Source organism: Platichthys flesus, chromosome 19 (genome assembly GCF_949316205.1).
Source record: "Platichthys flesus chromosome 19, fPlaFle2.1, whole genome shotgun sequence".
In the NCBI taxonomy this organism is placed as follows: Eukaryota; Metazoa; Chordata; class Actinopteri; order Pleuronectiformes; family Pleuronectidae; genus Platichthys; species Platichthys flesus.
Window position 1 is genome coordinate 14,413,512 of NC_084963.1, and position 23,003 is coordinate 14,436,514.

At 41.6% G+C, this 23,003-nt stretch overlaps 1 protein-coding gene across 2 annotated transcripts in view; it reads left to right on the forward strand.

The window, feature by feature from the left end:
- Positions 1-2,020: 2,020 nt before the first annotated feature.
- Positions 2,021-23,003, forward strand: part of dab2ipb (DAB2 interacting protein b) — a 128,585-nt gene continuing 107,602 nt past the window's right edge. For both annotated transcript variants that reach the window (XM_062412761.1, XM_062412762.1), the window contains exon 1: positions 2,021-2,135. The gene's annotated coding sequence lies outside the window, so the exon portion shown is untranslated. The remainder of the gene's footprint in view (positions 2,136-23,003) is intronic.

A 23,003-nucleotide genomic window follows, 5' to 3' on the forward strand; every position in this document is an offset into this window, starting at 1 on the left:
ATAGAGTAATTTGTAAAAGGACGTTTACTGAATGAAGGACTGGCCTTATGTGCCAAAGCGATTAGGTCCTCTGCCTTTTGTTCAATCAATTTGACACGTCCCTAATTCTAAGACAACTATGCTTACCCTATGCTGAAAGAAAGCCAAAAAGGAAGATTACAGAAACCGAAGGCTATGCGAGTGTGGATAACAATCTCAACATTCCCCAAGTGTGTCACATGCCTTGAGGCCTGCGATCTGAACCTAATAAAAGGGAGAGAAAGGTGTGATTCCGAAGGGATTTCCAGAGTTAAGACGTTTCTCATTTTCACCTGCAACTCGCCGTGAAGCCTGCAGTTCTTCCTCAAACTCATGAAGCCCATTTTGAGCCAAAGTAGTGGAGAAGGTACGCTCATTACTCTCATCTACATTTCTAAAGCTCCACATGATGGCCAGTAGAGGGGACTCATGTTTGATTTTGTGGTTGTGCCAACAGCAAGGGTTTGCAGATTTATGCAAGTACTTATACTGAGATTTGCCATTTACATCAGTGATTATGTCTGTGGCCAAATCAATAACCTTAAAGTATACCTATTTTGCTTCTCTCAATCTCTCTTTCCTCTACTCTTTTTACATAGGTTTTCTGTTTATGCAAAAAGATAGTAAAGTAAAAAAAAACGAAGTCCCCGGTAAACCTCCCCACCCCCGACAGAAGAAACTGATCCTGAAGCTCTTGAAGCTCCTGCAACGCCTCGTCAGCAGTCCGGCTGATACTTTTGCATCATTGTGATGTCACAATGCCCCACATTTGTATAATGCATGGCTAGCAGCTAGTCGTTCATGTCTGCTAACAAAGCCACAGCTGTGTTCAGCCCAGACAAAAAGTAAATGTAAATGGTGGTGTGTTGAACCCCCTGTAGAAATTGGCAAGCCGTGCAATTCCAGGATGGAGAAGGCCATTATTAGAGGTGGATGACATGGCTTTGAATATGTGTTTATTGTCTTTATACTTCAAAATAAACGTCATGATAGGGTCTCTGCTTTGGCCATCTGGAATAGCTGCTTCTAACATTTATAATTAATGTTACACATGTGAAAATATAACCCCCTTATCAGAGGTAATAACTTATCACTGAGTATTTCTAATTAACAATTGGATGAGTGTGTGAACTCATGGATTTTCAAATGAGTCATTATTATAATTAGCCACAGATAATACAGCAGTCACTGCTTATGACTCATTCACAATTACAGCACAGTACTGTATGTATCCATGTCACCCTGAGTTAACGCAGCAAGGTTAGAGTTACAGCTCGTCTTGCTTTGTCATTACAGCTCAGACGCGCAGACACTGTCACTGTCATTACATCAGAGAAAGTGAGAGCGAGCGCTGTCCTCAAAACCAAGTCCCACGTGGCGCGCGAGTAAAGAGGTGACTCGCAGAGAGGACGAGAGAGAGAGAGCGACAGGGAGATAAACAGACAGACATGGAAACGGAGCGGCCGAGGAAACAAGACGGACAGGGTGCTGCAAAGAGTTGAGGTGTGAGGATGTTCGATAAGCCCATTATCACTCCGTGTGCTGGGCCCTTTCTCTTTTTTCTCTGGCCTCACCACAGCCGCCCTCCTTCCTTTTGTCTGTGTAATCTGCTGAAGCCAAACATTTGGTATGCAAGCAACAGGAAGATATGGGATGACACAGACTGATGTGCTGCTAACGCCCGCTCGGTATTAGCCAATGACTCCTCATTTATCAGGGCCTCTGCAGCTATTGTGGGCTACCGGCCCAACAAAGCATTTAACACGTTTTTCCAGAATGACCACAACAGAGAAGATAAGGAGCCTGTGTGACTATTGTATGTGCATTTCTTTAGTTTATTACTTTTCTTTGTGTTCTTTTCTTTGTTCATCCTCTATCTCCTTTTTGTGCCCACTTTTTATCTTTGCCTTTTGTTCAATGTATTCAGCCTTTTATCTGTCTTGAATTTCTTTCTCTCTGTCTCCATCTTTCGTCCTTTCTTTCTCAGCGGATTCCTCCCTTGTTTTTGCAGGAGAGGCGCTCTGCGTCATGCAAGGTTCACCTCCTGCGACGCACCATCAGCGTTCCAGTGGAAACCCAGTTTCCAGAATTCCACAGCCAGCTGTCCACTGAGAGCGGTGAGTAGCCCGAGGACATACCTCGGCAGTGATGAGGATGCGTCACTATTTCCATGCACATAGTGGAATTACTTTAATTGCCTGCTTTACACTGTTTAATTAAATTAGAACAAGTAATAAATAACCTTGAAATCCCGATGTTTAACACTTGTTTAACGTGAGTATGGACACATTAAGTTTAATGACTGTGCAGCCTGTGGAGGAAAAAGTGCTTTTTTTATGGTTTGGCTCCACTTTTTGGCCTTTTTCCTGCAACTTAAGCAATCAGGCAGATGCTTGTTAGATACAATGTTAAAATGGGCAGTGTAACTCAAGAAGCAATCAGTAGCTCTTCTCTCAGCTCCTCAGTGACCCTGTTCAGACCTGCTATTAACAATCCATCCAGTGTGATAACAAGTGGACAGCTCTAAGTACATGTGTGAATGTCCCAAAATGTATCCTGAGATTACGCAAACCACATTCAGCGGTGGTCTGGGACACATGTGGGCCACATATGAAGGACGGCCTACTCAGCTCACGTCCTCTGACCTGCTACTGTTTCATGATAAATGATCCAAGTGTATTTCCAACCTTCTCGAACCTTTCCAACCCATACATTTATTTATTTACGACCACCGTCACAATATCAACAATGACCAGCAGGTAATTATTGATACTTTTTCCTCGTCTCCTGACTCCTCTCTCTCTCGCTCGCTCGTGCTAACACACCCGGACACAAACAGAGACAGTGACATCAAAAACATCTGTAAACGTGGGGGAAAAAACGCAAATGACGCACAGGATGATTTGCATAAAGGGCAAGCCGGTGAGACATGATCTCATGTGGTCACAGGCATTCAGAGACAATCTCAGAGCTGACAGTTTGTGATCGGACGCCTGTCAATACCACGTCGGAACAGAGCCAGTGACTTCACCAGTCATACACTTACACACGCAAAGTGAGCTTTGCATTCATGCCTGCATGAGCCTTTTCCAGATCGTTGACTCTCCTCCCTTCTCCCACATATCCACTAGATGGAGAGCTTGCTGCTTCACAGCGCTCCACTGCACTTTATGTCTCGTCCTAAGAACTCGGACAGACACTGAAAGGTTTTGCAAAATGCTGATGTCATGTTGCATTTTCCCTATTGCTTTTATGACGATGTAATAAAATACAGTTGCTCCCTGGTTATGTAGACTTATGACTATGGACATGATGGAGCACTTCAGTCGGACTTGGTGGATTTGTCTGAATCAGTCACAGTAAGATACGAGGTGGCTCTGAGGTTTGACATTCAAGCGTTTGCATCCCACGGTTACCGTTGCTGGGTTGTTGGCAGGCATGCACCATGTAACCTACTGCCTTTAAATCAGTGTGCGCAGCATCTGTTAAGTTTAAGTACTCTTTCATGATGTCATTGCATGGTTTTGTCTGGACCCTGTATATAGTACAGTACATTGAGTGGAGGTTTTATTGAGTTAAGTGTTTTCCTGAGGTGTTGTTGCATTCTATCCCTGCGACGGTGTGTCTAGACGGCATAAAGATCGTATCATTTCGGACTTGGCAGTGTTGTGTCAGTATTTTTTAACCAATATGATAGTTGCACGTTTCTTGATTACAGTGATGCTTTGTGCTGTGAACTGAACGAAATCTTTCCGCAGACACTGACTGTTTAAACAGTGCTTTTTCACATCTAAACAAGTGAGTCAGTGAGTTTGTGGTTGCATGGATTCACAGTATCATCTCTTGACCCACTAACTTTTTCATGGAAGCTATTTAGTTCAGTAGTAATAATGAAATATTTACTTCGGGGCACATTTACAGATTTACTTCGTAATCCCTAAGGACATTTTTATTTATTTCTAAGGTAAATGTAGTTAAAGCATTATGTCAGTTAGTGCACGTTAGAAATGGTCTCATTTCAATGTTAAAATCATTCTATCGCATCCCGTATGTCCCGAGTGAGGTCACATTCTGCTGTGATGAGAGCCAGATAATGAAATGAGCAGCGACGTCCTTCTGTCTCCTCTAAGTTATGGCTGTTTCCCAGCATTCTCTGCACAGCACATATTTTGCCTTTTAAAGTACAAAGTCGATTTTTTGCTACAGTAGTTTACTGATGCTTAAACACACACAACAACAACCAGAAGAATTTTTAAATATGTGCATTCCATTTTGTCATCTGTTTACTGATGTCATAGTAATGCAGATACAGTGTGAGATTATCATACTGGATGTGTATGAGAAGGGAACTGGCTAAACGAATAAACATCCAGCTCGTTCACCAATTACAGAGTTATTAGCAAGTCTGTCAACAACTTTTTGAAGCTTTCCATGATCATTATGTAAGATCATTTCTTATTCACTAATTCAGATTAACATACCATAACATGCACTTCTCTGCATGTTGGCTAGAACACAACAGATTAAATTATTAATTGGGATACACACACTTTTTTTTCAGCCTCTCATGGCTGATATCTATAATTGATGATATCACAGTTTTAGTATTGAATGGATTGATTGTATGCGATGCCCACATCATACAGGGCAGGTATAGGGTCACTTCTGAAAAGTACTTGTGGCTTGGAGGGGTATTACACAAAACCCTCCGTCCTTCAGCATGGAAAAAGCTTGGCCGGCAATGGGTCAAAGCTAGGTACTGATTCAGTCTTTTTTTTAAATATGTATTTACAGTATATATATATATATATATGTACACATATATGTATGTATTTATAGAGAGAGAGAGGTATATAGATATCATTTTTAGTACAAGTATTGAGTTCCTGCTTTGATTAAAACAGACTTGTTTACCCTGGTCAGCTGTAAAATCATTTACACATGAATAAAAAATCAAGAGAAACCTTCAGTACCATATCGATAAATGGATGCATGATGCATTTGTTTATATTTGTGCCCACCGGTATGAAATTATAAATCATGCTTCATATCACAAAAAAACACTCAACACACTCACATGGTCTCTGCTTTACTCAATAATTCATTGCCATAGTTCTCACCTGCTCTTGTCCTTGAGAGACACAGGCTTTTCAATAAGCAACGCGATGAATAAAACCCACACTGAGATGAATAGGAATCCTCAGCAAATCAGAGAGCACTCTCATCTCGTCTCATCCTCCGACTGAATAGTGAGCGGAGCCACCCCATCTCTTTTGAACTCTTCGTGGTTTTGGCACAAACATGCCAGAGACGGAGAGCGCTGTTACACTCCCAACAGACCACCAAGGCTTAATTTTACTTGGGTGGGAGTATTCTTTTTTCTGGTTGATGCTTCAAGTTCTTCACTGTTGGTTCTTCAAGGATGCTGGGGCATATGCTGCCCTATTTTCCAGCTTTCATTGCTTCCATAAATATTTTTCAATAAGTTTTAGATGGGATTAAAGAGAGTCGGATAACTGACCGAAGGCTGTTGAAAGATTTTGACATGCCTTGTAGGCAAGATACTGACTCTGATGTATTTTGAATATCTTAAAATTCCCTCTGATGTTTAATTTAACTAAGTCCTCCTTGCCTCCATCTTTCTCCTCTGTTCAGAATTGCAATCTGTTTGTCATTTGTCAGAGTTGTGTTTGTTGACTTCATGCCACTAATGGATTGTTCTGCCTTGTCAGTATCTTTTCTGTTGTCACTTGTATCAGTTTAAATGAAAAACAAACTCAAATCTTCTCAAATATGGTAAGATATAGCTCATCAACCACATGTTATAGTTCAGATAAGAATGTTAACAAGGTTAGGGTTGGCTTGGCTCTATTTGCTTGTTGCATTTGAAAGGGCAGGGAAACTGTGTATACAAAATCAACAAACAGCCGTACATATGTTTCAAACCTCAAAAATGTTTTGTATTTATAATAACCGGCTGCAATCGCCAATGAGAGCGAGCTGATCATCACCAACCAGATCTAACATACTTGTACAGCTCTAAAGCAACAATACATTTCCAACTCCCATCCAGTTCGCGCTGAAAAATGTATTTGGCATTTCCGCCTTCTCAGCCATGACAACATCCATAGTTTTTTCCTTTTATGTTTTTCGCTGCAAAACAGAACACACAATGTCAGTCCTCCTCCATGTATTGTTTAAATTTTGAAGCCACGTTTAATGCTCCCCCTTCCAGTTCATAAGGTGGCAGTAATGCACCTAAAAGTTGTTTGGCAACCACCCTTTAAAAACTGAAGGAGAATCTTTCCAGATTCCTGGAGATTCCAAGTCTCTGGATATATCCTATATAGATGTATAAGAATATCTTTAGTTGCAGCGTTATTGTTACCTTATACTGCTCAAGTTGTCATTTGTAAGCTAAAGTAACATGTGCTGTTTCGTGTGCCTGATTGAAAAGTGAGTTGAAACCCAGCCAGCGAGCCTGGTCAGGTTTTGGACATTACCCATTGTCGCAGTCGTCGGGAAGTTTCTAAATTGTTTTGGCATGGTGGGGTTTTCCAAACTGATGTTGCAAAGTTCTCGTTATGATGAGAATAAATTATGCTGAGTGTGAAATTGATCAAAGTGGAAACATTCAGCCCTGCAAGCCCCTCCACCCATCTCTCTCCCCACCACCACCACAATGTGGAAACTGCTCCACTCTTTCTCTCTCTCTCTCTCTCTCCTCCCTCCCATTCCGTGCTCTGTGATACTCTCTCACTCTCCCTCTCTCTTCCCACTCTCCAGAGAGGGGTTCAGTCAGACAGATGTAACACAACAGTGGAAGCCTGAGCTGAGCTGGCAGGCTGCGGGGGCCAGACCAGAGCCTGTAGCTCTGACAGGGGAGAACAGCGAAGGGGGGACGTCAGCAGCAGAGGCAGCGGCGGCGCGACAGAAGAGGAGGAGGGATATCAGTAGTTCTAGTAGCAGTTTCACTATTTGTAGTCCAGTTGCACAGCTGACTTCGGAACATGGGTGTGTTGATGCGGGTGCTCATCACCCTGTGATTCGAACATGGACCCTGACACCAGCACCCACCCAGGGACGCAGCATGGTGAGTGAAAGATCGGACACAGTGAGAGTAATACTTGTGGATAAAGTTTAGTAGCGTGTTCGTGAACAAGGGAGTTGGGTCACATGATTTTCAGGAAAGATTTCCATTATGACTAGGCTCTCGTTTTGGTTCTAAGCCGTTGACTAGGGCCTCTGTGGTCAAATGAATAGGACTTCAGTCTGTTCTGTTGGGCAGGGGTTAGGGGTGTTACATGGCAATGCGATGAAATCAACTGCCTGCTCAAGACACTTTTTGCTCTGATGACCTTTATTTTCGTCTAACATTGTCCCATTTTTCAGTTATGTTTGTGCTCGGTTCAGTTTGTGGCTGTTTTGGTTCCAGCCTCCCAGAGCAGGAAGCTCTCCCCTCGCTCTGCAAATGGAATAATTAACTATGAGGGCCGTGGGTGTACCGTTCCCTTTTCAAAAACCGCAAGATAATTTGATGGTTATTTGAATGTGTATGCTTGTACGCTGTGTAGCTGTTTCTGCATGTGGGTGTTCGAGTTAGCGATAGAGCTACACAGAGGATTGAAAGTGGGAGACAGAGCGAAAGGAAAGGGGAGAGACAGAAAGAGTTATGTACACAAATAAATCCAGGGGGATCTCAGCTGCACTGTAGGCCAGTGAGAGCGCTCACTCTTTCTCTTCCCCCTCATTTTCTGCTGCCTCTTTTTTTCCCCATCCACTGTTCCAAATTTTCGAGTTTAATCTAGGTAGTTAAAAGGCCGGGAAAAAATTGGGTGTATTATTAACTGGGCCAGAAGAGACGATGTTTTGTCTTCATGGCCGACGGGAAGGACTCTGCTGCGCTGCCGATGAAGAATGTGGTTAACTGAATGAGTCAACAGAGAACATATTTCAAGAGAGCGTAGTTGCCCTTCGCCAGCGTCAAAGCCACATTTGCTTTATATGCACTGGGCTCCCTGCCATGATGGAGAAGGAGAGGCAAAGAGAGGGGTAAAGGGGACTGCTAAAAGATAACTTTCAGCGTTCGTAGCCATCTCCTCAGACGTGGTACTGTGCGTTTGCAAATAAGTGAGTCGTTGAGTTTTTTTTTTCTTTCTCACCTTCACAGTGAGGATACCCAAAACTGTCATGTCAGCTTCGTGCAATAATGTTCAAGTTCTCCTCTCAACCTTGTCAGCGTGAGGAGACCTGCTTTCTAAAAGGTCTAGTATAAATAGAACCAGTGGAAGTAGAAAGGACAATGATCTGATATCACCTGATTGCATTCTCACCTCAGGCTTGCTCAGTTCACGCTTCGCAAGGCTCGCGGGCAGCACTCCTCCCTCGTTCTCAGACACACAAAAACACACGCACGCATGGAGATGTTGTTTACAGCCATGCTTTTTTCTGTGTATTTTGAATAAATTGTTGATTTCGATCTTATGTGCAGATTGTGCTGCAAATGCATCCTCATTCAATACACTGTTTGAATGGATAGAAAGCAGATGATTGTTCATGTTGCGCTAAAGCCACCATATTTACATTTAACAGGAGTCACTTGAATGCATTTGTCTTCACAGCCTCAAAATAAGCATAACCACTATTTCATAGGAGGGAGGAAACTAAAAAGGAAGAGGCAGAAAAAGTCCTTATCCGTGGACATCAATGACATGTAAATAGGTCTGTATGTTTTAGTCCTAGTTGAGAAAGGTTGAATGCTTGCTCACTGACTGGAGGGGTAAACACAGGGACACAGTGTGTGTATTTTTGTGTGCTTGTGTCAGAACTATGATGAGACCGGGATTAATCCCGCTGAGATTTCTTCTCTTTCTTTGACAAAAAGTTTTCTGAGGAAAAACAAGGGCTTTTTCACTCAATTTCCCCTTTGAAGTGAATTCGAGTTTTGACTAAAATTCCCAGATTTCATCCAGATGAATCTGCGGTCTTTTGGGTGACAGCGCTGCAGGGCTTTTGTCTAGAAGAATGTTCAGCTTTTAATAAAAGACTTATTCTTGCATGTGTTGTCATGTGCTAAATTTTAGCCAGAGCAGGGTGGTACATGGTGTATAAATTTGGGAACTTTGCTGTCGGCTTACAAATTTTAATCTAGTTTTAAAAGAAGACGCATTATCTTGTACTAGGCCTTATGGTGACATTAACTTTATTCTGGGATAGACGCTTTGTTGAGTTTATCGGGTTTCACTCTTCAGCAGATGAGTGTTGTCAAAATTGTTCAGAGACCAATGATGTTTAGTCTGTCCTGTTTCAAACTGTAAACACGTCATTGTATGCAGGCCTGTGTTTGAGCATATTTCTGTATTTCCATCTTTGGAAAGCAAATCTTGATTTTTAAATCTGAGGTGGAAAGACATTGTAGATTTTGTTTGGTCTCCCCAATTTAAGTGTTTAAATGCTTCACCTCTGTATGTTCACATGAAAGTCACAATTTATTTTTAATTTCTGCTATTTAGTGCAAAGCCGGTACTCTAGAGTGGGTTTAACTGACACTTATTGTGACTTTAAATGATGCTATGAGAGATTTGAGAGTTAAACACAGCAAAACATTTCTGGCCTTCACACCAACTTGACTCACAACTGATACGGTCAGGTATCTATTCTCCTCATCCTCCATATTCCATGTTTGTAGCAATGCGCAAAAGCATGGTGGTGAATTGTACAGAACAAATATTACGATTTTGACTTTTTGACTCAGAGTTACTTCTAAACAGGGCAGGCCAGTGTTATGCCCATAGTTTTGTGCACACAGCTCTATAACAGAATAATGTTTACATTGTTACAGGATTTTATAATTTAATTGTTCAGGAACAATTCCATAAGCTTTACTGAGCCAAAAGCATGTAAGAGTTTACTTTTTTCTATTTTTTAATGTGCATCAAAACTGTCAGGTTCTGTCGACATCTAGCTGAGACTGTATTTCACACTTGGCTTTAAAAATTTTCTCGAGTGGTTGCTGTGGTGGGATTTTTCTTCCATGCTTATATTTGACTCTATTTGTGGAAGAAACTGTGAAAGACAGAGGGGAAAAAAACACATACACACATTCGCAGCCATCATCTCCAACAAGAGGAATGCTGCGGTTATATGCATAATGGATTGTACAACACTGTGAGAAACTCCAAATGAAAAAGAAAACGCTGGAAAAAGAGACTTGACAGTACAGAGAGAGAAAGAGAGAGCGAGAGAGACTGAAAATGTTACCTCCTGTCAGTGGCCCATGCCTGGAAGCTCTTTTGAGGGACACACTGCATTTAGGCCTACTACAAAGTTCTGAAACAGTCCAGAGGTCAAGGACACCTTTGTCTGACCCCATTTAGATAAACCGTGAACCCTGACTGTCCAAATGCGGCCTGAGCACTTGGCTCCTGATTTGTCCTATGGGTACCTAGGGCTGCTTCTGTTGGTGAATGTCCCAGAAGCATCAATGAGTTGGCCTGACATTCATCAAAGGAATTTGTGTCTTTTTATCAATCGGTGGAACTAAGGAGCCTCAAGGACTCAGGTCAAGACAATTCTTTTCCACAGTTCTATTCGTCTTTCCAAAGAAAAATCAAACCAGGCAAAGATGTCGTTGGATGGTACAAGTATGCGGAGAAGAAACAAAATACGTTTAGCTGAGTTTGTCCTTTACAACACTATAAATCACATAATTTTATATTAAAACACACAACCTGACAATTTCAACCTATAACAAATGTTTGTCTCCAGACCTTCAATCTCCTGTTTGGGATCAGTTAAAGTTGGAGGGTTTAATCAGTCAGTTTTATGCCCTAACCAAAATTACGGCAATTGTCACAAAATACAAACATCAGTTTGGATTCTCTTGCTTTTTCTCAGCCTCACATTTGCCTCATACTGTGGCTGTCATTTAAATGTCAGTTACAAACAATTTTATATCAGTAGTCCTAAAGCAACTTAGATATTCCTCAACCCAGGAATCAGCCTTCATCAACATCCCCCAGAAACCCTGTTCACCTCCTAGACCTATTCCAGGTTTAAAAAAACTATAAAAATGTTTATATTGTATTGTATTCTATACTAAACTTTAGAACTGCTTTTTTGCACACCTGTAGGCCATCGTAAGTAACCTTAGCAGAAAAAGATCCACAGCTGTGAGGTCCCCATGACACACAACAGATGAAAAGTTCATCAAACCGACTGGTGCTGCGATGGTGGATATAAATAACACTGCAAGAGCAGAGCTAAGCAATAACCTCCGAGAGCTGACTTGTGGCCAGCAGCAACAGTGGCACGACTCCATTTGGCCCTGTTTGTCAGAAAGCCACCCTGATGGGGGGACTCTCTTTCAGTAGAGTCACTGCCAAGAGGGGAGGGAGGGGAGACAGGGGAGTGCAGGGTATATGAAACGTTAGTGTTGAAGGAAAATTGTACTGTCACAAATCACCGCCTGTTATGTCGCCGCTAAGCATGTTTAGTGTGGTTTCTTGCGTGGGTGTTACAGTGAGCAGTAGTGTGTCCGTGGTGTGTTTTGCTGTGGAAGTGTGTCGTGTGTCTAAGTCGAAGTGACAGCGAGGCGGTAACAATTGAGCCAAACGCACTTATGAGCTACTTACATGCTCACGTGTCGGGAATGTGCTTTTTTTCGCGTCTGTGTAGGTCTTATGTAAATGTGCTGGTTCTGCACTGAGCGACGTGGGAGCTGAGAGAGGTGGAAAGTACCGACTGTGTGAAAGCTGGAAAACTGGTGGAGTCAGACATGGTGGATGCAAGTATTTCCCAGGGAGATAGGAGGATGCAGGAATCGTAGGATAAACTGATCCCAATCTGTGTTCTGTTTATCCATCCTCATTGTTTGTGTGGTTTACCCAGCTACAGATCTGTGATGATCCACCAGGGTGTTTGTTTCAGTGCCAATACTGGTGGGAAAAGGGGGTAATTGGAGCCTGAAATTAGAGCTTTGGGATTAACGGCAAAATATAACTTGAGATGGTTGATTCTGCTTGTCTCTCGGCTTTGTTTTCACCATCACAATGAAATTACGGTTATGGTCTGTACAACCCGTTAATATAAAGACGGCAAGGTATATTTGGTGATGATATAACCAGAGTAATTCTGTGAAAAAGTAACCAATTAATGTCACTCAATGTAGTAGCATTTGAAGATTTCGTAGATGGCAATAAAGGTTACTACTGTTAATCTGTTTAATTGCCTTGTTTCATTAATATAAAATACAATTGCAGTAATCAGATCCTGTATATTTCTCAAAGATTAGTCAGAAGCACCTATTATATCAGTATTGAACATTTACAAAAGGAAAAAAAAGCTCAGCGCTTTCTCATGAATCCTCTTTCCTAGAAATTTAATTTCTGCACAACTGAGCTGCAACAATTGTTTCGTGGGCAACATATTCACTGGCTGTATTATTTTCAAGAGGCAACCTATTTTTGAATAAATGCAACACTACCTTTTTTTAATGGCTGTGCTTGCAGAGGTGGTTGAAGTGGAAGCTGGGCATAGACAATGCATGACTCTCACAATAGAGAATAGGCTCCACATCCAGAGTCCAGTCTGTTGTTGGAATTTATCAACAAAAGTAGGCTTTTAAGTAGTTTGTAAATTTAAAAGTTATAATTAAAAGTTCATGTTCTGTTTTTACTAAATCAGAAAATACTTGTTGCATAACTTTATAAAGGCTTTGCATAAAGATAACCATGATTCAACTCCTCGACTCACTCTTGTGTTAGTGCTTCATTGACCGTTGGTGCCTGATCGTCATTACGAGCCCAGTTTCATGCTTAGGCACAAAACCTAGCCGGATTTCAAGCTAACGTGCCATGCTAGCTATCAATATAATGCTGAAGAGAATTTGCTGCCTTTGCCTCTGCGTTCCCTTCAGCGTGATTTGATTGGTTAGCCCCCATGTTTGTTTCAACACGAGCCGATTGGCTGGTGCATCCACTGCTCAGCCTCTATTGTACACAGCGTGGCAACGTTGTCCCATTCAAAGTGAATGAGCAGCGTTTCGGTTGAATTGGCCAGGGCATATGTCCAGGGTGATGCTTATATATATATATATATATATATATATATATATATATACTGTACTGCAAAATGGTAAATTCAATGTGGAAAATTTCTTTTGTGGCTTTCCAGATGCATTAATTAACAACAAATCCTTACAGTCAAAGAAAATATAATCTATAAGCAATAATGTTTCTGACATTATTAACTGCTGGGCCCCAGGATAGCCCAGTTCTAGCCTTGCAGTTTAGTTGTGTACATAAACTACATTTTTAGGAGCAATTTCAAGAATTCTGAAAAATGAATCCTTCCAGCTATAACGACTCCCATATCTCCAGTACTAGTGGAAGGAGCTACAGTAAAGCATGAAACAGCATTTCTATGGGGCTGTCAGCAGTTATAACGCAAAACAATTGTCGATTCATGACAAGGCCCTCGGAGTTCAGTGTGTCACCCTGGATGAGTTGCTTTAGGGGATCTCTGACAGTAGAGAGTGACAGAAAACATATGCAGAGAGAGGCGTGATTGGTATGTGATAAATTTCTGTACGAATCCAGGGGGGCCTTAGTTGGTATGCGGTGCATGCATTATAGACTGCCGGGCCCCAGGATGCCCCAGTTCCAGCCTTTAAATGTTGAATTCCATTTGGAATCCCTCCACCAAAAGCACTTGCTGGCATGGCAGCGGCCTGACCTCACGTGCCGCACACAAGTGCCTTTGTCTCAAAATGGCAGATGTTGGAATTCCTGACCGTCCCATGTCCAACTATTCCTGCAGCTGAAACGCACACATTCCTCCGTCTCTTTCATGAGGAGGCAGAGACGAGCCTGATGGAGTTGGACTGTTTAATGCGGTACTTCTTTACGACACATAAAGTCAGCTCTCTGAGGAGCAAATTGTTATTAAAGTTGTGCCTCAGGATAAACATTTATTCAAAAGACGCACAGAATGACAGAACGACTTCTTAAGGCACATCATTAGGAGGCTGTACACATTATGCAGATTGTGTATCTCCACTGATGCTCTTTTGTCACATCGACACTATTCTTCACTTTCTTCAGATCTCCCTTTTTCTTTCCTTTTCATCTCCCTCCTTACATCCTGTATTAAGTTTCCATTGTTGCTGTCATTCTACTGATTCAGGTTCAGCAGAAACCTAAATACTGTTTCTTGTCATCACTGTGCATATTCTTAACTTTTAATAATAATAATATACTTAATTTGTTTAGCACCTTTCATACATGAAATGCAGCTCACATACATATAGATAAAAACAAAAACATGTTCAAATTTAATTCCTATGGAAGAACAGATTTTGAGTAACATGAGAACATTACAAAATTACATTACATGTAAAAGAAAAGGAAAGAAAATTAAATAAAATACAAAAAATGTAAATGCATGCAAACAGAAAAGGAAGAATGTGATAAAAAATTGCAGGCAGGTGCAAGATCTAGTTGGAGGCTGAAATAAAGAGTAATATTTTCTTTTAAAGACGTTGACTGAATGACGTTTGCTACTCCGAAATCTAGTGACAGCCTGTTCCACAACTTCAGAGCGTAATTTACAAAAGCTGCTTTACCTTTTCACACGTTCTTTGACATAAACACACACAAATTGACTCAGGAAAATAAACAGAGTGACAGGGGGTTAGGGATCACTGAGACGGAGAGGGAGACAAACAGAGAGGAGGTTAAAAGCGGAGGCGTGTCTGTGTTGTCTATAGAAGGGAACTTTGCTGTTTCACTTTTTTGTCCATGTGTAACTCTATAGCCCACATACCAAAGTACTCACTCACTATGTCACTATAGCCTTTAGGTTTCTGTCTGTCCCTTTCTAACTCTCGCACCGTCTATTTCAGTCTTTTTCCTGGTAATTGTTTAGTTTGATTTAGACGTAAGATAAAACTCTGGCCTAAACAAACATCTTATAGGCTTCCTGATTTGACCTCAGTCAGGCTCAACCTGTATTTAATTGTTTTACATAATGAAAAAAAAATTCCCACAGTTTTATACTTGGGAATTCTCATTTCACACGGTAAGATTGACATTTTTTAATGAAGATGTGGATCAAGATTAAGTTGTGCAACTTTTCTCTCTTGTTCTAAAAGTAAAATTTGTGGACTTCTGTCATGAGCCGTTTACAGACATGAACTCTGGAAAACGTCTGGCTTGTCTTTGTTGATGCGTTCGCTCTCAATCCTGTCTTTCCAAGTTGACGTCTTTGTTAGTGTCTTATACTCATTGTCCCTCATCAGCAAAAACACACTCTGTGACAACATCACATTGAGCAGCCTCTCAGTTTACAGCTTTCTTTGGACGTAAACAGACTCATCAGGTCGAACTCATTCTTCATCTGACACAAAAGCAGTAAATGGTCAGTCATCGTACTTTTACAAACATTTCCCCTTATGTATAAGACACTATTTCTAAATGAAAAGTTTGTGTGGTAGTCTTTTTCTGAAACATGGCAATTGCATTTGAATTACATGTAAAGTGGTAGTTGTGTTTTCATTGAAAAATGTAGAAAAAACCTCACTAATTGTACAGAGCTGTTTAGAATGATGAGGTGAAGTAAACATGCCGATCCTCCAAAATGATTCTTCACAAGCTCTGCTGAGCAACAAACAAAGAGACAAACACACAACAGGATGTTTGGCTGGATATTTTTATAGTTGTGCTGAATTCCTTCAGAAGCGAGAAACACATGAAAGTCATAGATCAACGTATTTATCCCTTCCTCACTGATGTCACACACAGAGCAATTTGTATCATTTCACATTTACGAGACATGTGGAAACTGGGCGGTTTCCATTCTGGGTTTGGAAGCCACGACTCACTAAATGTGCAGTGAAGGAAACATGGAGCTGTCAGTCATCAGCTCTTTCTAACCCACTGGCTTTCATAATGCTCTGTTGAAGTAATTAGAGTTAGCCTAATTGCAGACGTAAAGGCATCTCACTAAAGGAAACATCTTGGCTCCGTAATTTTCTGCCATATCAGTCTATTTCCCTTACACTTACAAAACGTAATCATTGAATAATTAAATGGTCTATTAAAAGCTACATCAGTGTAAATACATCCAGAATCCTTCTATAATGATACAGTATAGTAGCAAGAGTGGAACCTTGCATTTAGATCTTTTCCAGATGTGCTCCTGTGAATTCTGGTTTGGTATATGGGACATATGCTTCTTATAGAGCTCACGTAAAGTGTATATCAAAGGTTTTGCATTTCTAGCCACAGAGGCAAAATGGCTCAAGGTATTACAATGTTGATCCGTCAGTCTGTCTCTTTGAATGATGGATTGCCGTGACAGTTTATACAGTAGTTCATGGTCTCCACAGGATAAATCCTGTTGACTTTGGCGAGCCTTGACTTTACTTCTGGTGCCACTATGAGGTAAAAGTATGAGAGTACGATCTTGCAAACAAATGTAGGCAGACGAAAACATAGCAAAAAGGTCAATGATTTGATCGGTTCATTTCAATTTCATTGATTTGGTCTGTGACTAAATACCTGCCAAACAAATAATGTTCTGAAAATGTTCATCTGTCAATAATGTTAAGAGATAATTAGCATGCTAACATGCTAGACTAAGATGTAAAAATGTTAGCATAGCAGAGGCCAGAGGTGACTGTGGAGATCACACGATTTTCTTTACAACACACAAAATTCTCTTGACACTTTCTATGGTGTATTGTGAATGTGTGTCACCACTTTTTTACTGGAAACATTTGTTTTTCTTTTTGTTTCTTTCATTAATTCAGTCTGTTGCGTGTTAGAAGCGTCGTCAACCCCCCGACTCGCTTGCGATGTATCCAGCCTGCTGAGTTCTCACATTGAATTCCGTAGAATTTCTCTGGACATTTTACTATGAGTCCAGGTGGAGGAAGTCTGCAGATAATCCAGAGGCTCTCACTCAGACATTTACATTCACACAGCTATAGTTGCCAGCATGACTATAGACCTAATGTTAAAGTTATGACATAATAGCGGACTGTGTTTCATTTCAAATAATATGTAAGATAACCACAGGGAAACCTCATCACATGATGTTTTTCTCATGACAAAACACTAAGCCTTTAGTTTGACTTGATGTGGAGGAGGGAAGGAAGAAGCTGAAGTAGAAGTGAGATGGTGTGAATAGCTGGAGGAGGGGGAGATCTGATGTCACCTCTGTGGACAAATGTCTTGCTTGACAAATGTGTAGCCAAGGACAGCAGCAGAAACATGAGAGTCCTGTTCCTTTGGCCGGAAGGAGGAAGGGACATGGGAAAAGACCAGGAAACATCCCAACACAGCCACAACATAGTCATCTGTGTTTTAAATAGTTTTGTTCTGCATACATTATGAACTTTGTAACACTTTAAATCCCCCCTGAAAAAGATAACATCTCCAGTGCGATAAACATTTAATTTAACATGTATTTTTCTAATTCTATTATATATATATACGTTTTCATCCTGAGATATCAATACGAGTAAAATGTGAACGTAAACAAAGAGTGCTCAAGGAACAACATTCATGATCATCCATGGAGCCACTGTAGAAAGTATCCTGAGTGCACAGCAAACTTCAGCTAATGCTTTAAAGCTGGAGTGTGGTGGGGAGGCCCGGCCTGGCCCCGCGGTTTTTGGTCAGCTGCAGGGAGGCCTCCGATTGGTTGGAAGGAGAGGTAGGAATTCAGCTCTAGAGTTCTAAACTCCTCCCCCTCCTCCACCTCCTTCTCTGAGCCCCAGGCGCTGAGGCAGGACAGCGTCCCCTGTGCACACACACACACACACACACACACACATGCACTGGCTCTCTCTCTAACTCTGTCATTCTCTTTCTCATATGAAAGGGGGTGCAGGACAGGGAGTTACAGGGATCTGAAAACAGAGAGCAAGGAAGTGAGAGAAAGCAACAAAAGGCAAAGAGAATACTCTCCTGCCCCCTGTGTGTGTGTGTGTGTGTGTGTGTGTGTGTGTGTGTGTGTGTGTGTGTGTGTGTGTGTGTGTGTGTGTGTGTGTGTGTGTGTGTGTGTGTGTGTGTGTGTGTGTGTGCGTGGTGTGTGTGTGGGGGGGAAGCTTTTTTTCTCTCTCTCTGTGAGCCTGTGAAGGGGGGAGGACCTGAACCCTGTTAAGTGCCCCTGCAGGAGTCCACAGGACCATACACACACACACACACACACACACACACACACACACACACACACACACACACACACACACACACACACACACACACACACACACACACACACACACACACACACACACACACACACACACACACACACACACACACACACACACACACACACACACACACATACTTGCTCACTCCACTGCAGCTACTGCAGTCTGAATGATTGCAAAGCAGAGAGCAAGGAAGCAGGAGTGTGAGAGAGAGAGGGGAGGAGGAGGAATCGCTGGAGTTGCTACTTGTTGCTCTTGGATTTTCTGTGTGAGGATTGAGGATTGAGGATGATAATACTTCTGCTCCCCTTGCAGCAGCGGGACCTTGTCTGAGGTGAGCACTACAATCCCACTGTCTTTTTGTAACAACTTTCACTGGCGAGTAATTCTGTGAAAGGGAAAAAAATGTGGGTCTGACTTAAAAGTTCTTGAGTATTTCCAGTTTGATTGCTCTCTTGGTGGAATGGCGGAGGGGGGGTTGAAGCAGAGGAGAAGGTGTGGAGGGGGAAGCTTTTTCACGTGCCTGGGGAAGCAATGTTTATCACGCTGATCTGTCTGTCAGAGAACAGAAGCGAAGAAGGGGGTGAAAGAAGCAAACTGTTAAGAAACGAATGAGGACAAGGAGGCTGTTGACTGAATGTCCGGCTCGCGGACACCAAAGAGCTGCAGCATGTGATTGTGAGCTGTGCCTCCACAAACGGGACAGCAGAAGATCAGAGAGAAAAGGCTCAGTCCAGCTCTCACTCTCTCCATTCTCTCCTCTGATTAATGCCTCCCTTTCTTTGGCATGTGTTTGTTTGAGTGTGTGCAGCTTCAGGGGCTGCTTGCTGAGAGGACCGGGCAGAACAAATGGGACATTTATTCCTAACCAGTCTGCTGTATATATATTCATGTGTGTGTATTCCTGTCGCAAAACACTGGGGCACAAGCGCAAGGTGGTGTTTAACTACTTCAGCAGTGTGCAGTCCTTATTTATCAGCTCCTGCTTGATTACAGTGTCTTCTGTAGCTCCACCGCCACACAGAGCAGCTCACTTGAGTCGGACTCATCATCATTCCTCCACCAACATGTGTTTACATGCTGCAGACGTGCTGAATGACAACAGTTTAGAAAGTTGCTTTTGTGAATTTAAATCTAATGAGTTATATTAATTAAACAAGCATTGTAACTTTTAAAGGACATTTGGGGAACGGTCTTAAAATGTACAGATTGAATGAAAGACATTTTGGGATGTAAAGTTTTCTCTTGCAGTAGTGTTGGGGTGTGGGGCCGGCATTGTTGTCCTATTATTAGAGCAAGCCGGGCCAGCCAGCAGCTGTGGGGAAGGAAGCAGCCTCGGAGCAGCCGGAGAAGAGGGGATTACTGGGAAACACTGAGCGGGAATTATGGACCGACCGGTGGAATGGCATTCCTGAAGCTGGACGAGCCAGTGGAGGGGAAGATGAGCGAGGCCAGAGCACCAGTCAAGGATCGGTGTGGGTCACAAGAGTAGAAGAAAGACATAGTGAACAGTGATCTGCCCTAATCCACTGTAATTGCAGATTATAGCTGTGGTACATCTGGATTACTTTGGTCGTGGATTTATTGACCTGGATTTTGTTTAGGTCGGCAAGTAATACGTTTTTCATTAGATTTATCCATTGGTTATTAATCTACAATATGAATCTATCTAAGGAGACGTCTTCCACTTGTTTGTGTCTTCAAAAGCAGCCCATGACTCGCAGCTGTTCTTAAAGCAGGGAAAAAGTCACATCAGCCACAGCCATGCTTGTTTTTTTGCATGGAGAATTACTGATATGTTGTTAGATCAATCATTAAAAACAATGCATCAGTTCTCTGCTGAACAGCTAATCAGCTGTTGGAAAAACACATCAACCGAAGTTGGCATAGAGTCTAAAGCCTGACTGCTATATCGTTTGGCCGACATAAGAAATCAAATGACATCGGTATCAGTGTTTTGTGTTTGCCGATATGTGCCAATATAAACATTGGTATCAAAACCTATGTTGGTACTAGCAGTCGCATCAGCCCCTATAAATCCATATTGGCCCGGTGTCTAATATTTTCCTACAGATCACAATACAAGTAATAATTACAGCCTAATAGAATCTCTCACTGAGTCTGCTAATTCACTCTTTGTGAAATCGTTATCTGTGAGGGGCCCAGGCAGTGGAAGCTGACTAATTGTTCCAAGTTAGTGAAAGTGGAAGAAGCTTCACACAGATAGTGATTACCCTGTGATTGACTACTGTGATAAACTGCTGTCTCATTGGCTGAAGAGATAATAGCGTCTTAGTTCTGCTCACATCTCTGCGACCTCTCCCCCCTGTAAATCTCCCATGTGTATTCCAGGGGAAAGTGCATCCTTGTTGTCATCAATGACTTTGTTACCTAAAACTTTGGACTTTGTTTGGTCATCTTTTACAGCATCGTTAACTTTATGCGTATCACCGCTGCTGAGTTTTCTCAGTATGTTTAAAGCTGTCTATCCCGGCCGTGATGTATTCTGTCAGTTTACTTTTTGGGTGAATTCGCCCATGGAGATGTTGTGAAACTGTCTTATCACCAAAGAACTGGAACAAGGAGGTTCCAGATTGAGATCTCTTGTCTTGACCGTACTTGTTAAGATTCTTTTAAGGATTGCAAAATCATTGATCAAATTCCAGCTGCGTTTACTCTGGAGAGGATGTTGTGTTGACGCGGGTGGCATGACTCTGAAGAAAATGAGAGTCACGATTTTCTAGCTTGAAGGTGATAAGTGATTTGAATTAAATCAAGTTTCATCTGGTTTCATTTCCTTTTTGTTCATTGTTTTTTTATCTGTATCTCTAAGTTTTTCTCTCGCTCACTCTAATGCACTGCCGTTTCTCTGTTACTCTGCATCATGTGGGTAAATTCTGGGTTTTCATTAGCTAAGGAAGATGAACTAAGGAAGTTGAAGCACCATTTTGGGGCTGCTTTAGATTCTTTGGAAGCAGGTTGGAGCTGTCTATTTGTTGGTCGGTTGGTTTGTATTCTTTTTTGTAAGAAACAACTAAACGGATTACTACAAACATGGTGGGAAGATGCAACATTAGTCCGGGGGGGAACCCATTACATTTTGGTGCTGATCTGCTTTAGCGGATCTGTATTCACCACGTTGTTATACATTGTGAGATAGGGATTAAAAAAACAAAAAAACGTTCCCGGAGTATTTGCAGAGAATTATTATATTATCTTGATGAAAAAAAATCTGACATGTTTAGGTAGCTGATATTTATTTGTCAAACTTGGTGCATCTTAATTGATTTTAAAGGGACTGTTGGATTTTAGGCACTCTACTGAGTGACATTATACTTATACAACTAGAATAGCAAATACAAACAAACACACTGGTCCATTTAATCAAAATATTTAGCCCTTTAACAAGATGGTCTAGTTTTCTGTATTTATTGTTGAAGTCTTGAGTTCTCTCACTGTCTGCAGTGTCTTCTCACTAGGGCTTGCAGATTTTTTATAAGCAAGGGACCTGCCCCTCATTTCTTCCACTCTCTTCCAAGCTTTCGTTTTTCCCCTCCTCCCCTCGCTCTCTGAAGAACAGCCATGTAATTAGTTGTTCATAAATCACAGACAGCAGAAGGGATTTCGATATATGTTTGACAGCAATATATGGGGGTGGCTTCACCTTGCATGTGGATTATGGATTTGGAGAGTAGAAGGGAAGTAGAGGGTGGTTGTTTAAGTTACAACATAAAACGTGTTAAACAGGGCATGTTTTGTGAGACACTGTATCTCGGTATGTGTGTGGGATCATGTGAGATAAACAATCTGGTTATTGTGTGTCTCAATTTCTTTCACATATCATGTTTGGGCATGTGGGTGCAGCTGTAACCTTTGTGTTAACTTAGCAGTAGCTGCATGTTTAGATCCAAATCAGTTTGCCTTTTAATAATTGTGGAGTAATTATTCATTGTGGCCTTGTTAGGGCAGTGAAGTGCTTAACATCTGAATTTAGGTGCCACAGAAGCCGGGAGTTCTAAATTATTTGGTCTTTTTGCACCAAAACACTCCCACTGCTGATGGAGGAGCACAAACTCACGCTTATAGTGCAGATACATTAGAGGTCCTGCTGAAACAATTTATTGAGAAGAAATTGAGTTAAAACATTTGCAAATATTTTATTGTAATTAATGTTTCTTCTACCAATGAGTGGAGGTCATATAATTGTTTTAATTCTATCCCAAGAGGAGGAAAGCAATAAATTCTGTACAGCTCCAGTGGGATCCTCAAACCTTAAGCTTTCACAAGCGCATCTCTTAATATGTCATAAAAACAACATTACAGTGGACATTTCATCTCTCTGTATTTAGTGTGAGTGTGTATTTACACATGGCTTGAGGAAGAGCACTTCAAGGTATTGGCTGATGTGCGTCTCTCATAATGACATTATAATGTATTGATGCATTGAATTTGGTTATGAATCCAGCTGGAGTCCAGATGTAGTTTTTAATAACTGAGCTCTGTGGCTCCTCCCTCTATATGTGGTGCTCCAACCACGACCGGATGACCAACCATGACCTTCTATCGAAGCTGCCAGATAAACAGATCCATGGGCTCAATGTCTCTATGGATGTATTTATGTAGGCTTAGAATTTAAATAAACACATTGTAGTGTCAGCATGTATGTTGGCCAATGCGACAATTGGGAATTTACGCCGGGCTGATGAACTGTTGGACTGTTAAACTGACCTTTTTGGCCATTTTACCAGCACCATCTCTGTGT